This window comes from Lytechinus pictus, chromosome 13 (assembly GCF_037042905.1).
Source record: "Lytechinus pictus isolate F3 Inbred chromosome 13, Lp3.0, whole genome shotgun sequence".
Lineage (NCBI taxonomy): Eukaryota > Metazoa > Echinodermata > Echinoidea > Temnopleuroida > Toxopneustidae > Lytechinus > Lytechinus pictus.
Genome location: NC_087257.1, coordinates 8,532,334 through 8,549,204, shown reverse-complemented (window position 1 = coordinate 8,549,204; position 16,871 = coordinate 8,532,334). Strand labels below are relative to the sequence as shown.

The following is a 16,871-nucleotide window of genomic DNA, read 5'->3' as shown; positions in this document are numbered from 1 at the left end:
GAATAGAATATTTCTAGATAGATGGCGCTATATAAATGCTTATTATTATTATCAATCATCATCACCACCACCACCATCATCATCATCACCATCAGTCATCATCATCATCGTCATCTTCCTCCCCTCCTTTTTATCATCATCACCATCAATCATCAACCTTATTATCGTCAACATCATCACTATCACCATCAATCATGTCATCATCGCGATTATCATCATCGTCATCATCATCACCATCAATCATTATTATCGTCATCATCATTATCATCATCATTATCATCATCCTCAATCATCATCACCATCAATCATCATCCTCATCATTATCATCATCATCATAAGCCTTATCAATCTTCCTCCCCTCGTCCTTATCATCATCGCCATTTTCATCATCATCATCATCATCATTCCCCTATAATCGTCACCATCACCGCCACATTCCTCGTCCTCTTTATCACTACCTCCACTACAATTATGATCACCATCAGCATCTTCATAAAATGCTACAAATAGTTACCGATTCCAAGATTGCGTAATCTTACATTATATAATGTAAAATTACAGGAAATTGGTATTTGGTGTATAGAACCTTACACATTACTGTAATAAGACACCCTTTTTCCCTTTTTAAACAGACCTGGGGCCCGTTGCAGAAAGAGTTGCAATCAAACGCAACTCTAAAAATCACGCGCAACTTGATTTTCAACCAATCAACAGCGCGCATTTTGGACTTGCGATTGATTTTTTGACTTGCGTTTAAACGCAACTCTTTCTGCAACGGGCCCCTGTTCTGTTAAATTGCAGAAAAAAATCCTGTTTTATGAATTTACAGAATGATTCTGTTATTGCTTTCTGCAAAATCTTTTTTTTTTCTGTAAAATCAGGGTTTTTTTTTTAACAGTGTAGAGAGATTTCGCAATAACGACGCGGCCGCTCTCTACAACGCGCAAATTCCTTTGAAAATGCCAGTCAAATCACAATGGAGAGCTGAGAGGCTTTTGTCGAAAGTTGTGGACCGAGACAGCAGCGTCGTCTCGTGACTCTGGATAATCTGCTGTCCCGGTCCATCAACTTTTGACAAAAGCCTCTCGGCTCTCCATTGTGATTTGACTTGCATTTTCCAAGGATTGGTGCGTTGTAGAGAGAGCGGCATCGTCATGATTGTGAAACTCTCGAATACATCAAATACACATCACAAACATTCGCTCTAAAACGTTAGTAGGGTATTTTAGCTATCACTTCACAGACGCTTTCCATAACGCCGATAATCTATTATCAAAAGCCCTTCATAACAAATCAGCCTTTGTCGAAAATCGGTGATTCAAAACAGCAGTGTCGTCCTGGACTGTGGACAAACGACACGTTTGCATTTTTTTCATCCGATTCATATCTGAAGACGATGTGCTGACCCAGTCCACCAACCTTTCGACAATGACCTCTAATCCGGCCTTTGTGATATGACGGGCATTTTCAATAGATTCTCAACGTTCCAAAAAGCGTCTGCGAAGTGAATGCTATAAAATACCCAATTGATAAATCGATCACGCTGGAAGTCGGTGATACAATTCATTTTGTAAGAATGTTTTTATTTTTTCGAAGCAAATCAACAATATCGTCCACACCTTTCGTATCTAACACGATGACATTTTTTAATGAAAGGTCGTTATGACAAGGACATGTTCGTTTATTTCCCAATTTGTCTTATACCCTGATACTTCATGATGTTTTTACATTGTTTGATTTCGATCTACATTAAAGCTATAGGTACCTTCTAAACCTGAATAAAATTATAGAAGTATGTTTGGGTGTGTTTGTGTGTGTGTGTTGGTGGGTGTGGGGGTGCGTGTGTAAGGGTGTGTGCGTGTGTGTGTACATAAGCGAGAGAGAGAGGGAGATAGAAAGAGACAGAGAGAGAGATAGACATATATCGAGAGGGGAAGGGAGACAGATGGTAATTACGGTGCTATTTACAATTGGACATTAAATGCCAAGTCCTCTTTTTACATACTCTATGTACAAATAGCGAATCATTTTCATACTATATGGAATAAATTAATATATTTTCTTTTTTTTCCAATTACAATTGAACGTAAGGATCTATATACATTTTCATGTATTTAAAGACTCTATAACTCTTTCGCAGCACGTTTTACTTTTCAGGCATTTCTGCATCAGCCAAACCCAAAATACATTTGGAAAATATTTATCTATTCTCCTGTTGATAAGTCATACCCTGTTACACATTCTTTAAATTCGAAACTATAATATGACAATATAGGTTATACCCAAATAATTTATAAATATTATGTGCAGCAGAAGGTTAAATGCAAGCATTGTCATTGAATAATGATTCCACGAAGTGTATGACAGAATAAAATTGAATTAATACGAATACATGAATATTAAACATTATCATGCATAACCAACAGTAACTTCGCCATTTTATCAACATTTTAGACATAGGTTAAAGCTCAATCATGTACTGTCCATACCGTTTAGAAATTTAGTGAATAAAATTATATGATTTTCAAATGCATACTTTAATTACCAAGGTCAAGATGTAATTTTTCATCTCTTTCGGGCGATGCAAACCAGTATGTTCTATTTACTTAATTTTGGTGTTGACATTAAAAACCCATCAATAATAAGGATGCTTGTTTTGCAATATCCCCGAATAATATTACTTTTATTTATTACTTACGAATTACCAGCTAATTCGACGATCGGGGCACCACCTCGTTTATACGCCACAATTTCAAAACTTTTTTGACACTCAACCTTTCTTATGTACAGTCACAGCAATACTGCAAAAAGTTATATGTTACGATTATTTTACACACAGATCAAATATTTTACTCAATGCTTCATCGACTTCATGAGAAGCAATTTTTATAGCTGTATAAAATAAGATAGTGGACTTTTGCTGTGAAAAATAAAGGTATTCTATACGACCGTTATTTACCGCTCCGAGTATCCATAATCTATGTAAAAAGAACTCAAATTTTGACAACCTGAAACATTTCAAGTTTGTCTTTTTATTTTCCCCTTTTATTTGTTCCGTCCAATCTTACTGAAAGAGCTCATTTATGTACCCTGACAGATCCTTATGCTTCGATCAAAATGTCAACATAATGGTTAACTCTCCCTCGACGAAACATGGAATATCTCGAAATATGGAACATCAATGTCAACAACAGTCAAAGAGACCACTTTCTATGAACCCTACCTACAAGCCCTTCACGGTGTGAAGATTATTGTTAAAGCATCATAAATTATTGCTTTGACACCGAATAATTTGCACTTTTCAAGAAGGAAACCAAACGCAAACGGTCTATTAAGAGTGCGCCAATGAACGCACTAACACGACGTTTCTTGCATTTTGTTTCGCTTGTAAAATAATGATAAGAGCATGAAGAGTGCGCGCCACCTTTTTTCCGTGCACCATCGCTCTACTCGGCTTCACACCAATTGATTCGTAGGTATGTTTTAAACCACAAGATGTATCTATTCGCCCATTTACTTGAGAAGAGAGGAACGCTTGATGTCGGTTCGGAGGAATGTCTTGACTTCTATTATGTAAATTGTGCGGGATTCACGCATGACACCCCTAAATTCTTCTCCTCCGCCTATAAATCGATGGTAATATGAGTGCCTTCGAAAAAGCAGGTGGATTCTTCGATTTCTTCGGAGGAAAATTTTATCCGAAACTTTGAGTCAGGTTAACGTTGAATGAGTACTTTAAAGAGACAAAAATATAGGATTTTGCAAAGTGCACATGTTTGATGTTTTTTAAAGGAAAACATTATTTTTGTTACATGATGGATTAAAAAAAGTACTAGCCCATTATTTTCAAAATAGCAAGATGGGATGCTAATTGTATCCCATGAATACAACCATTGAACGAGTGTGTGTCGCATAAAACCATGACCATATTATATTTAGATACTGTAAGAACATCCTGGATCTGACCAACTGCAATTGAGAATGTTACACTGATAATGATAAGACATTAACAGTAATATCAGTGATAAAATGTAAAAAAAAAAATCAGACAGATAGTTTCTAATGATGCTACAGAATATGGCTACATAGAATAACAACATTGAGATTTCTCCTGACTACAAACCCTTTCATCCTGGGTGAAGAGTGGCAAACCAGATTAAATATGACACCTAAGGATGCCAAGGGAGTGGGGGTTGGAACTTGGATAATACGAGACGCCCAATATTCACTACATACACTCTCATTATTTTTGATCGGAGTCAGATTAAAGCGTCGTCAGTTGGGAGTGGACCCCATCCGAGTCAAAGGTCAAGTAAAAGTTCTAGTTTTAGGGATGAATTCGATCGATCTGATATGTCTGAATAGAGGTGTTGTGGCTTAGTGGATAAGTGTCCTGACATTGAACCACAAGGTCTGGGATTCGAATCCCACCGCAACAATCGCGTCCTTTGGCAAGGCGTTTATCTACATTTGCAACTCTCCATCCAGGTGTAGTAAATATGGTAAATAGGCACCCGGCATAGGGGGAAAATTCCTTGAATGCTCGGGCGTCCGATCAGGGTAGCCTTGCTAAAGCCAGGGAAATACAATGCACCGCTTAGAAAAAAATTGGCCTGTATTTTGAAGTCAGGTTTAACAATGGAAAGCCAGTTGTGATATAAATCGCTAACAGTAGAAGTTCAGTTTATCAGGTCATTTGTTTAAAAAAACATTAGCTGTCTGGGAATGATTAATAAGATATGTATTCACCATTAAAGAATTAGGAAAGAGAACAGTAAACATGTGAAGCATTTGATGCAAACAAAATTTTGACACATTTTGCTTCCCATAAGTTTAGCACAGAGTGGGACCATGGTCTAAGTTAAACCCGACTTCAGAGTACGGGCCATTGTATTTAGCGCTATATAGATATTATCATCAATGATTTATACCAAAATGTTCTTTAAATTAATCCATAAGTCGGAACCATGACTCGGAATTAAAAGGGAATGAATAATCTTTAAACCAGCTTCACCATCACCCCTTTGCCCAATCCCATCATGCACGGTGCAATGAACCGGAAGTATACATGAATTTTGAAATTCATGTAGTAGGATTTGAGGATGGAAACGTGCAACACATTGTGACAACACAACTCTTTTCCCATCATGCTCATGGAAGCATACTGCTCTGGGGTCACGTGCTGCGGGGGGGATTCGACGACCCTTGATTTAATACGGAAATTGTAGCAGCTTTCGAGAATCAATATTACACTCTTCAGACATTTACTGGCATGAGATCTAACATCAACATGCAAACCAGAGAATTTACAGGGTAAAAACACTGAGATTTTGCCATTTTGCGGCGGAAGGAGGGGGCGATTCTTTTCGCCTCTGTTTTCGTGTGCCAAAAAAAGATCAATTTGAATAAAAATAACTACGATTTTATTTCATTAAAACTGTCTATTCATAAAGAAAAATACATTGATCGGAAAGTTTTAGTGAAAAAAAAGGCCCGGGAAAATAGGGTTATTTTTCACAAAAATTATTTCTAGCTAACACAATTCCTGGTATGAATATAATCAAAACGTTATCCTAAATGTAGTTTTATTCTTTTTCCTCTAAGATTCCCAATATGCCTGGTATCATAATTCATCAATATGATCAATACGGAATAACAATATAAACTCAGATAAATACCACATCAAATTACTTAAGAATGCACATGAAGTTTTAGAATTTTCGTTTCTGTTTTCATTACACCGGAAGTGCAACTCGTCACCAGTGTCACCGGGTCATCGTCGTTGTCATAAAAATAGTACTTTGTAAATCTGACATGATATGGACACGGGCATAAAGTTCATTGTTTTCATTGGTTTCCTGGTCTTCACCCGAATCGTAGATCTTCGAGTGTCTGTACCCGATTCACGCTGGCGACGGACCGGCACGGGCGGCACGCGCAACGCCGTGGTATCCTGTATGTGACGTCACGGAATGGAGGACTCAGAGTGGGGCACTGCAACCGCTGGGTGCGCTCTAAGAACCCCATCTCTTGGCAACAGGTGCAGGATCGCTCGACCTCGAGGTAATTATTCGGTGATATTCTCGTGTAGCCGCTGCAGGTACCGCGGCAGCCGACAGAGTCTAGAGTTACGGGTCTGCAGCCGGGTCTGGCTAGTTTGTATTGAAGACCCAGCTTCCGGCAATCGGCAAGGACTAACGATGACGTAGTAATTGAGAGCAGGATCAAGGTCAACATCAATAAGGAAGATTGCGTCGTGGTTACCGTTGCCATGGTGATGTGGGGAAGGAATATGTCGTGCGATGGTGGTCTGTTGATATGGCTAAGGTGTCCTTTTTTACCGTCGTGTGGAAAGTCACGTGTCTATGGATGAAAAGAATAAAGATAAAGAAATAATGGGAAAAAAATATTAGTTTTGTTATTATACCATTACCACAATCATCATCATCATAATCATTTTCATGAACAGTATGATATTTCTTTTGTAATCATGAAATGTAAATGTAAATCCCAATTTCTGTTTGATTTTATTGGTTTTCATGTAGCCGACCCTTTTCTGACTGCTACGATTCAAGCATCTCTGCTTATATGCAGTTAGCCTCTGCATTTTTTGTGTTTTTATATTACTATACCTTGTACTTTAAGGTACTCTCAAATTCTATACTTTTAAAAGAAATGATCCGTACAATGTCTTACTTATCATTTCTTTTATAAGTATACTATTTGAGAGTACCTTAACTCAAAGCTTAGCATAAATGATAATTTATCGATTCATTCGTCAACATAATATATTATATCATTAAAAAATCTATCGCACAATATTGAATTTAATTTAATTTAATTTGTTTTTTTTAAACATAATTAAACAGGCAGCTGGAAACGAAATAGTACAAGTAAACAAAGGTGAGACACAGATCATTAATTAACCTATTTGAAATTTCATTTGTTTATCAAAAAGGTTGAATTATTTGCTCACTCGCAGCATTTTAGATACACCATGTCGTGCCCTTTCATATATTTTTGCCTCATTACGCCAATGTAAATGAACTTTCTATTTTTACCCAGAAGAAAACTGGGAAATGGTTTACCGAGGGACTCATTGATGTTTAGCATTTTCAAGTATAAGATTTCATTTCAAACATGTTAAAGCTCTAGCACTGTTAATGTACCTACTTCAGTTCAAGTCTTATTCGGTATAAAATGTCGGGTTATCCTATCAGCAGTCGAGATGTTTTGATTAATAACATCGCATGTGTGATAGGCTATCGTTAATCAACGCATCTGTTGTCGTTTATACTCATCTTATTCTCAGAGTTCATATTATATTTCAATGAGAGTGCGGTTAAAGATTGATGAAGCTTCGAGTGATTAATTAACTCATTAAAACAATATTTTAGATCCCATCCATATACCATGCGAAGTATGGTATGTTCAGGGCCCGGCCAGTCTCATAAAAATCAGTATTACAGGGGCGGATCCAGCTTTTTATAAAGGGGGGGGGTTGGGGTGGTATGCGAGGGAGCGTAGCGACTGAGTCCAAGCGAGCGGAGCGAGCGAGGGGGGAGGGTGTGGGAGGGGGGTGTCCCCCCTCCCACAGTAGGGAAAATTTTTGAAAATCTGTGTGTGAAAATGGCGTTTTCTTGCATAAAATAGAATAAAATAAAATTACAAGTTTAAAAAAAAAGATAAGATTTAAAAAAATGGTCCCCGGATTTTTTTTTTTGGGGGGGTTGCAACCCCCCCAACCCCCCCTCTAGATCCGCTTCTGTATTAAAGGTCAAGTTCACCCCAGAAAAATGGTGACTTGAATCAATAGAGAAAAATCAAACAAGCATAACGCTGAAAATTTCATCAAAATTGGATGTTAAATAAGAAAGTTATGACATATTGAAGTTTCACTTTTGGAAAATAGTTATATGCACAACTCAGTGTTTTGCAAATGAACCAGACGATGACTCCTTCACTCACTATTTCTTTTGTATTTTATTGTTTGAATTATGCAATATTTCAATTTTTACAAATTTGACAATAATGACCAACTTGAATGAACCATAAAATGTTAAAACAATGCAACTCCACATGTCCAGGAAAGAATAAAACTTTGATTCACATTACAATGGGGAGAAAATTGAAATATTTCATATAATGAAATACAAAAGAAATAGTGAGTGGGTGATATCACTAGTCCCCTCATTTGCATATCGACCAGGGTGTGCATATAACTGTTTTGTGAAATTAAGCAAAACCTTAAAAAGTCATAATTTTCTTATTTTACATCCGATTTCAATGAAATTTTCAGTGTTATGCCTGTTGGATTTTTCTCTTTTTATTCAAATCAATTCTTGCTGGGGTGGACTTGTCCTTTAATAGAACATTGTTAGCCAGAAGGAAGGTACTTCAAAATTCGGGAGAACTTTAAAGGGATGGTCCAGGCTGAAAATATTTATATCTAAATAAATAGAGTAAAATTCACAAAGCAAAATGCTGAAAAATTCATCAAAATCGGACAACAAATAAAGAAGTTATTGAATTCTAAAGTTTATAAATGTTTTGTGAAAACGGTAATATACATATCCTCATGAATATTCATTAGGTGGGCTGATGATGTCACATCCCCACTTTCCCTTTTCTTATGTTATTACATGAAATCATAAATGTTTCATTTTTCATACATGTGTAAATGATGTGTCTCCATTATGATGAAATAAGTTACGGCAATAAATATAAATGCTCTTAATCAGCTGTCAATTATTGTAGTTCTTGGTAGAAAATTTTTGAATAAACCTAAATTCATATAATAAAATACAAAATAACAAGTGGGGATATGACATCATCAGCCCACCTAATGAATATTCATAAAGACGTGCCTAGAATTGTTTCACCGGAATAATGCAAATCTTGTAAATTCAATAACTTTGTTATTTGTTATCCGATTTTGATCAAATTTTCAGCATTTTGCTCTGTGAATTTTAATCTATATATTGAGATAGAAATATCTCTAGCCTGGACCATCCCTTTAACCAGGAATTCAGTATTGATCAAACTCCTGTCATTGATGTTGACCAGGGGATTGATTACAAATATGAGAGAACACCCCTTATTGGTTCATGGTGAATGCATTGAACAAAATGCTCGTGCTACAACGATTCTGATTGGCCATTGCGCAATCCAAAGATTGATTACAAATGTTTGTGTTACTGAGCACTGGTGGTCGTTTCATAAAGCTGTTCGTAAGTTAAGAACGACTTTAAGAACGACTCTACGCGCTTACCAATCGCCAATGAATATACCATTTACCACAAGAAAGGATCACCAGTCGTTCTTAAAGTCGCTCTTAACTTACGAACAGTTTTATGAAACACCCACCTGGTCGACACCCTAGCTTCCAGCAGTAACCATGGTAACTGACTGCGGCTTGAACCCTTTCTTTTGCCCCGAATGCAATCAAAATGTTTCAAATCTTCAAATGAATACACAAAACAAATCAGTGCTTGTGAAGCGCATGTAACTAAGAATGCACTTTGATATTTTTCCACTTCGAATACTTATCGATAGTTTTCTGCGCTCCAGTTTGTGAAACCCTGAAGTCCGAATTCCACCCCTTGAATCTGCTGATTAGTACTCTGATTTCAGGTTCCTTCCATCATGAAAAAAAAATGTTGCGATCAAGTTGAAGGCCGGTACATCTGGCGACTACATTAGCAATCCTCATAATCACCAGTGTTTTACATCGGAACCCCCTTTAGGAGACCCCCTTAATTCGATAGCATCTATACGTCTTTTAAAGACCACCTGCTCAAAGAATGGTTAATCAAGTGTAAATCGCAAGAATAAGATGGCTCTCACTCTATCTCTATCTGGAGATGCTCATGGACACGATGAGTTGGGATAGGTCAGGGACGCGCCAGTCATGCTCGCTCGTCTTCATAATATAACCCCTCGCCTAGTAGAAGCTAGTTGGTACCCGTCCCGAATCGGTTCGATATAAGCTATCATACTCCTTATCCTACACCCAACAATACTGCACTTTGAATATTCATTATGTTCGTAATCATGAATATCATGTCATCATCTTAAATACTATCTGACTGCTTCAGATATATCTGAGATTTAAATGCTACATTTTTTCAACTTTTGATCAGTCTCCCCATAAATATGATAGACGTTATTGTAGCTGTTGCAGTAGTACTAGCAGCAGCAGCACATAGTAGTTGTGTTATAAAAGTAGCAGTAGAAGTTTCTGTTATGGTAACTCCCGTAGGATCAGGACAGCTTTTTGCTGGTTAACGTATAGCTGGTATATAATAAAGAAACATGTATAGGAAACACTTTACGTGTAATTTAATCAGGTGTATTGGGTGAACTTATAGACGGCCGAAATTACTATTTTTTCAAATTGAACTGAGCGGGGATTCTAACTCACAACCTTACGATTACGAGTCCAATGCTCTAACCACTAGACCACACGAACCGTAGAGGTATACAGTAGTAGTAGTAGTAGTAGTAGTAGTATAGTAGTAGTAGAAGTAGTAGAAGTAGTAGTAGTGGTAGTAGTAGTAGTAGTAGTAGTAGTAATAGTAGTAGTAGTAGTAGTACTAGTAGTAGTAGTGGTGGTGGTGGTAGTAGTAGTAGCAGTAGTAGTATAGTAGTAGTAGTAGTAGTAGTAGTAGTAGTAGTAGTAGTAGTAGTAGTAGTAGTAGTGGTGATGGTGGTAGTAGTAGACGTAGAAGTAGTAGAAATTGGAAGAAAATGGGAATTCTTGTTGTTAGTGGAGGGATGGTAGTAGTTGTGATGTTTTTTAATGACATTCTATCAAAATGGTCACGAAGGATAACCATTATCAGAATTTATGCAAACATTGTCAAAACAAACTGTCAATTAAGGTGACAAGTTTCATTTTAATATACATGTAAAATATTCCTCTTGGAACTTCTCGCGTGTCAATTAAAATTATTACTGTTTTTTTTTCTTGTTGCACGGTTTCATTTGTCATATTCACAAAGGATATGTGCAAAGCAAAAGGTCGTATTACGAAGATATGAACCATGATTATCAAGAAAGTGAACTTATTAACGTAAAATCAATCAAACTTTAGTGTTCTTTTGGTATCACTTTTAAACAAGTCGTCATTACAAAGGGGGCGATGTGTTATTTATGTACACCCACTTCATTAAAATGGGTGTGTGTGTGTGTGTGCGGGGGGGGGGGCGGGGTAATCTCGTTTGTTTATAGTGGTGGATCCAAGGGGGGGGGGTGCATGAGACTGGATGCTTCGCCATTCTAACGTGTATGGAAAAGATAGAAGTGCCCCTTCCCCTAAAATGACCATTTTGAAAGTGGAAAACTTGCCCTTTCCTTTCTCTTTTTTTCGAGGGGGGTGCCAATCAGGTACTTGCGAGAATTTGGGTGGTTGTCAATCAACATTTGGCCCAAAATATCTTCAATCTGTGCCCACCACTCCCTCCCGTTAAACCCCAGATTTTCCCTGTTCAACGGCCCTGTAGCAACATAAAAAAAATCATCTCTTATTCGCAACCACACAGTACCGCTCAGGGCTGAAACCACCATCACATCCGTTTTCTCCCGGTTTTTCATTTCTCCGTTTGCATGACTTTAGTTTGGAAATGCGCCATCTTTAGGCGACGGTTTCAAGGATAACGACTTATTCATTGTTGACTTCACTTTATTCGTGTTGCTAGGTTGGTCGTGACCAATGTGAATAGGAGGAATATATCGATATCAATATATTAATGTCGATATCTGAAATTTATCGATCATTTTAAAAGGAAAAGGAAATGGGAGATAATGTGTGAGTGTGTGGGTGCGAATACATGTGGGTGAGGATATGGGTGTGGGATAGTGCGAGGGCACTATTTTATTCATGGTGCTAGGCATGGTCGTGACCAATGTGAATACGAATATGTCAATATATTAATATCAATATCTGAAATGTATCGATCAATTTAAAAGGAAAATGAAATGGGAGATAATATGATGATGTGTGAGTGTGTGGGTATGAATGCATGTGGGTGTGGGTAATGGTGTGGGTGTGGGATAGTGCGAGGACAGGTCGGTTGCGCGCGTGCGTGTCTCTGTGTGTTTAAGAGAGAGAGAAGGTGATTGATTTAGATGAAATATTGATGAGGAATAGGGGAAAATGAGCAGAAAGTTAAGAACAGTTAAGATTGAACACAGCGGGTGAATTTCCTGCACACTGCATTAGTTGAAAAGGATGTGGTGCTGAAAAGCGCTCGCTTTAAAGAAAGAAAGAAAGAAAGGGTAAGTCAAATAAAAATAATAAGTGGAGGCATAGGCGGCGGAAGCGGGGGGGGGGGGGGACCTGTCCCCCCCTAAATTTGAGGTGGGGGGACGGTCCCCCCCCCCCCCCAAATTTTTTTTTGATAACCTTTTTTTTTTTTTTTTTGCTTGTCAATTTTTTTCCTGCGTCCCCCTAAATTGACGTGGGCCCCCCTGAAATGTTTGTGGTCCCCCCTAGAATTTAGGTTGATAACCTTTTTTTTTTTTGGGGGGGGGGGGCTTGTCAAAGTTTTTCCCTGTGTCCATCCAAAAATTTCGGGTGGGCCCCCCCCTAAATGTTTTTGCTTCCGCCGCCAATGGGGGGGAGAGTCAATGGCATGATGCCAAAGATGCGTATATTCCGTTAGAATTTTCAAAGGCCATGCAATCCTACTACAATAAACATGATAACAAGTTGATTTAAGTGAAGAGATAAGCCCGCACAAACACAATCTATCAAAGTTGGATGTAAAATAACAAAGTTATGATATATTTAATTTAAGTTTCGCTCATTTTCATAATTGCATATACAGGCTACATTCTAGACTTCAGTTTATGCAAATAAGGGATTCAAAGATGTCACGCATTCTCTGTTTCTTTGGTGATAAAGCAGCTCTTGCCTGAATCACAACGGTGGCGTAATGATCCAAAAACTTTGAGGGGGCTCGATATGGTGATCGCGTAAAATTGATAAGAAGTTGTGAGCGAGCGAAGCGAGCAGGCAAAAACAACCACATTTTTCGACAAAAATCCAAGTTTGTGCATAGATTTTGACATAATATTCGGAAAATGATATCATATTTCACCCTTATCCCTTTCCTTTTCTCTTTTTTTCCTTGGTCATGATTTTTTTAAGGGGGAAGACCCTCCAAGCCCCCCCCCCCCATCTGTACGCCCATGAATCACAATAAAGTGAATATATGGAATGAAGCCAGGATTTACGGAAGGAAAAATGTAGGCCGAGACTTTGAATAAAACTGCAAATATATAGTGACTGTATGACATCATCGACTCTCTAATTTGCCAATAATGTGTATTTTAATGTTTTGTGAAAAAAAACAAAAAATTTGAATAGTCATTAATTTCATATTTTATATCCTTAGGGGAAACAATGAAATATTTGATGTTATGTAATCTCAATTGTTCTCTACTCGTTCAATCCATCATTTTCTTGGGGTGGTCTGTATTGATAAATGGGATAAGTATTTCATCAAAAATATAAGGGTAACATATAAAATAAACAAAACTTCTTTACAATGAATCGTTAACAAAACAATTAACGAAAGACGAGGCGAAAAAACGAATAAAGGAACAACAATATTCAAAATGTATTACAAACACTGGCTCCAACTATTTTAAAAAGCACGAAACATTTTGAATCTGCGCCGAAGGAGATCTTTGATCCATGGGTTCAAGGCGTTAGTTAAAACTACAAAGGTCTTATTTTATTTTTGATACTGAACTTTGATTCATGTTGTATTCAATATTGTTGACGTGGATGAAAAAAAATCCACTCATAAAAAAAATCAAATTCGTTGACACACCTTCAAGATATATGTGACTAAGAATCATCATTTACTAAATCTCCTGGGAGGATTAATATTTTGTATTACATATTCGTTACTTCAATTGTTTATTATAATTGTACTTCTACTCATTTTGTACTGTTCTATGAGAAAAAATAAAATGGGGAAAATAAAAAACTAACCTTAATACATTGAAAAGGATGAAAGATGGTGTGTCTGTTCACTTCAATTTTTTTCCCGTTGAGGCACTAAATTTAGAATTTCGGGCGAGATTTTTTCTTGGCTTAATTTTGGCCGTGTGAGTGAATAGCAATATAAATTTAGTTGAGTGTTCCAATCCGCGCCACAGTACAGAAGGGTGACGAGAATTTGGTGGATAGAAATCGCCCCAAAACACACTATTACCCTTGATTCTCATTATTTCTTCAATTACAGAACCCCTTCTTTTCTTCCTTTTCACCTATTTTTGACTCCCTAACGCGCGACGAGCCTGTCTCATCTGAATTAGCAAATAAACTTTTTCACCCATTTCGTTTTGGTACATACCGAGTACTTCCAAAGTGCAGAAACAATGATTCACAATCAATAATACGCATGTTGCAGTAACTTAATTTTCTAATTCATAGTATCAAAACATACATCACGGAAAGTGCGGGAATAAAAAGAGTCCATGAAACAATGACGATAGATATATATCGATAAAAATAGGTTCTTTCAAAGTTTTGTTTATAATATTTAAAGGTAGATACAGTGCCAGATTGTAAGTATATGTTTGCAATCAAGAACATCAGAAAGTAAACAATTATTTCTATTTTTCAGCTCTTTCCTTGTTGGAAAGAACAGTGTCAAACACTGTGATCACAGTGTGTTCACATAGTGGACTAAGTGAAAATATTATTCACACTGTTAAAATGCTCAAATTCAACAGTGTGATATTTTCACACTGTGGACACCTCGAAAGTGTGACTGTTCACAGCGTGTTCACACGGTCGACTATGTGAATATGTGATTCACACTGTTGAAATGCTCAAATTTCACAGTGTGAATGTGATTTCACATGGTGTTCCACACTGTAAACACACTGTGGCACACACTGTGTTTTGTTTCCAGTACATCTTTACTTTGTATCTATATTATGCTCTTTTGCTACAAATATATCATTCCCCAGGTTATCGTATCATTTACCTTCCAGAACACATTTGCACACTTGCCACTCCCTGAGGAACATTACCAGATTACTACGTAAGATTTTTTTTTGAAAAGAGGCGAACTGTTAGCAAGAAAGGACGGAATATGATAAGCATTCATCACTCAAAATCTACAATAGGTGAAAAGGGTGGAAAAGGGTGGAAAAGGGCCGAGGAGTCAGTGTTTTCCAACCTTATTTTAAAAAGTGCTCACTGCTCCATCCCTTTAAAATTTTGATTTACTCCTTTCTGCCATTTCAGTTTCAGAGAAGAGGACTGCATTATTACGTATAACTTTCCATAACTATCTATACGCCTTAATAAAACCTCATGATATCATATTTTTCTATACGATGATATATTGGAAAACTGGCAAAGAAATAAATGAAGACAAATTTATTCTTCCGACTGATCAATGTGCGGTTATCGTGGTTTTAACCGCTGGACGCCTCTCTCTACTCATAAAACGTAAGTAATTCGACCCATTCATGTCAAATCACACACTCGATTAATTCCTCATAAAGTTGTGGCTTTTTAATAATCATATTGCTAATAATAACTGCAATTACGATCTGGTGTATGACGGACAGGGGAGTTTTATAATTCTATTTCGGAAAAAACAATGTTTTACTTACGATTGATGTTGTGGAGTTCTGGAGTCGTCGAAAGAGAGAGATTCTTCACCTTTCCGATGTGGCGGATACTACACACGATGTGTTGCTGCCGCATCAAGCAGCCCGGCGATTCCTCACAAACTCTTCCAGCTGACTTGGGTCTCGTGCATTCACAACAGAAAGAACGTCGCAGATGTCATGACATAAAAACTAAAGGCAAAGGTAACAAAATTCACGATCAAAAAATCAGCATCGCATTTTGATTTCTAAGCTAACTTGCAATTGTGATATTGAAGAAAACACCGGTTTAAATTACGGGAAAAATAAGGGGGAACGGGAATGCGAGCATGCGATGGTCAGTGACATTCGAGTAATAAATTGGCAGGCAGCGCGCGGGAAGGTGTGAGATCCAAAATTCGGCTGACAGACGACCGTTTGGTGGCTAGGGTGTTTACGTCTCGTCTTCCTTCCCTCTCTCTCTCTTTCTTTTCCTTCTCTCTTTCGTTCTCACTCGATGACAGTTGAACCTGCCACATCACGCTCACCGTAATTGCAATTTGCATACCGACAGGATTTGTCGTACGTCACTATAATCGACACAAGTTTTCTGATTGAAGGAGGGACGGACTAGACGGACGGACAGTCTCACAGACGTACGCACACTTGTATGTACCTATATCTGCAGTCAACTCTTAACAAAGATTTTTTTTTAATCTCTCCCTTATGACGAAAATGTTGCTAACCTTACATGAAATATTTCTAGAAATCCTAATTTTACGATGAGAAATATAAAAAGTGTCATCATGTAAATGGTACATGACTGCTTTCCAACATTTTCGTGAGTATACACACGGACTCGTTCCGTTGAAAAAAAAAACTATACCAGACTGAATGTTTTTTTCAACAATCAAGACATATTACGCAGTCAAAATTTAGGTAACAGCAAAGATTCAATACTACACGATGATGGTTTTAATTGGCGACTCCGGAGAAATCGGCGCACACAAAAAGGGGCCACAAACATGAAATGGATAAACAGATAACAATACTTTTGCGTGTAAATGAAGACATACAAACCCTGGGATGTATGATATTAACATCGATTTCACAATCATGTAGCGTTAAAATACGCAATTTTATCACCGCAATTGATTGGGAAAGAGACACACACACCCTCACTCACACACACACACAATACTTTAAAAATTTATACAATGCTATTTACTACGTTAACTTTACAATATTTT

General features: G+C 37.4%; 1 long non-coding RNA gene across 1 annotated transcript; it reads right to left on the bottom strand.

Moving 5' to 3' along the window:
- Positions 1–1,562: 1,562 nt before the first annotated feature.
- On the bottom strand, positions 1,563–16,102 carry LOC135156400 (uncharacterized). The gene is made up of 2 exons (XR_010295527.1): positions 15,646–16,102; positions 1,563–6,363 (listed from the first exon to the last, which is right to left on the bottom strand). It is a non-coding gene; the product is annotated as an uncharacterized LOC135156400 (long non-coding RNA).
- Between the last annotated feature and the right edge of the window lie 769 nt (positions 16,103–16,871).